Source organism: Vespula pensylvanica, chromosome 23 (genome assembly GCF_014466175.1).
Source record: "Vespula pensylvanica isolate Volc-1 chromosome 23, ASM1446617v1, whole genome shotgun sequence".
Lineage (NCBI taxonomy): Eukaryota > Metazoa > Arthropoda > Insecta > Hymenoptera > Vespidae > Vespula > Vespula pensylvanica.
In genome coordinates, this window is record NC_057707.1 from 1019488 (window position 1) to 1021235 (window position 1748).

General features: G+C 32.7%; 3 long non-coding RNA genes across 3 annotated transcripts in view; all 3 read left to right on the plus strand.

Annotated features, from left to right (window-relative positions):
- Positions 1-1748, plus strand: part of LOC122636802 — a 268896-nt gene that overhangs the window by 237049 nt on the left and 30099 nt on the right. The gene's annotated exons all lie outside the window — the stretch shown is intronic.
- LOC122636782 overlaps positions 1-1748 on the plus strand; it is a 29500-nt gene that overhangs the window by 20649 nt on the left and 7103 nt on the right. The gene's annotated exons all lie outside the window — the stretch shown is intronic.
- Positions 1313-1748, plus strand: part of LOC122636799 — a 2670-nt gene continuing 2234 nt past the window's right edge. The window contains exon 1 of the long non-coding RNA XR_006329068.1: positions 1313-1728. This is a non-coding gene — a long non-coding RNA (uncharacterized LOC122636799). The remainder of the gene's footprint in view (positions 1729-1748) is intronic.

Genomic DNA, 1748 nt, shown 5'->3' on the forward strand with positions numbered 1-1748 from the left:
AAGGGGTTCTTACATTCTATGCAGATAATCAATACCACGTATTACGTGATAGAACGAAACGAAAAGACGCGGTACAGGAGGAAATAAATTTCACAATGTACTCGCATTCACTGGACAAATTATTATTTTTTTACCTTCCATTCCTTTCTTTTTTTTAACGCTTTTTTCTTTAAAATTTACATATAGAAATTAAATAAATAATTTTGCTAATCGGCTATTAATTTTTTCCTGTTTTTATCGTTAAAAATATTTATCTGTAAGTATTAATATGGAGTAAGAAATATTCCTTAAAATTTGTTTCGTAATATTGCGTTCCTTTCTCTTTGTACTAATTGAGTTAACAAGCTTCTCTCTTTTTCTGTTACATAGTGACAATGAATATGTATTTACATTAAATCATTCGTTTTATTTATTTTCCTTTTCGCGTAATCCATATGAATGCGCTTTACGCCGGACAATGAAAACTTCCTATCCCGCGGTCCAAAGAACCGGAAATAATAGGAGTGGGGGAAACGGATTTGTCGACCAATCTCTTTTAATTCGACTTACTACTTCCCTCTCCAATTAATTACAATATGAAATAATCCACCATATAGCTTAGTTACATATTGCAAGAATTACTTTTGTTTTGATTGATTCATCGCACTCTACCAAGGGATAATATTAAATGAAAAGGACTGAATTCTTCGTTGTCATTTTTTCATAATAATAATATCTTGTGAACATTATTGCCCACATTTTGTATTACCATCTGACAAACGTTGGCCAAAAATGTTATTTATGCAAACAATACTTTCTTCCAATTTCTTTTTTTCAGAATAAACATTGTATAATCGGCGAAGTTATCATTGGGAAAAGTATCTAATCGTCTTTTGAAACTTTCAGTTTTTCCTTAAAATTCATCCACAGTGACGTGCTGCTTTATGTTATAGGTGGAATTTCAAAAAATAAGAAAAACGATTATGTTATATTAGTTAAATTTGTCAACGTTTTTCAAATTTTTTGTAATGCTTCTAGGGAATAACAAAAATCATCATGCTGAAAACAATAGCATTGCATTTCCTTTTGAAATAAAGACGGTGACTCTAACTTATCCGTAATACCTTGTACAACGTGTTCGTCAGATCTTCGATATTAAACAGAAAGAAAAATAGGAAGACAGAACTTCTAATGGTCACGACGAAGAACTTTCTCGAAATCGAAATAGTTCTGTTTCACTATGCTTCTTTCGAATGGTGGTACGAGGCTAGGGAATATATCCTTTCAAAGGATCAAATGGTAAGCGGCTTCAGTATGAGGATATAGTCGATCGAGTCCGGACAGGTCCTTCGAAGGGACATCCAACGGTTCGTGCGGATCGTGGATCAAAGTGAAATTTTTATTTTAACGAGGGTATATTCTTTCGTAAGAAAGAAGATTTCTTCGCGGAATCTTTATTGATTACATCTTGTTCCACCCTCAGAAGAATTCAAAGCAGTCGAAAAGAGAAAATGGAGATCAATCCTAACGTTGACAGTGTTCTTGGATATCGAACTAATGTTAATTTGGATAGCATTTAGTTAGAAAGTTATATATACAATAATAGTATTTATTTCAATGCCATGAGTGAGATTAGGAACGGCGAAGAAAATATTAGGGCGATTAACAATTATTCCGAAAAAAATTTGCAAATCCATGTCGAAGATGAAGAAGAAGAAAAAGGAGATACAGGGGATGAAGAAGTCGAAGGTGAGTGTAAATATTATGTC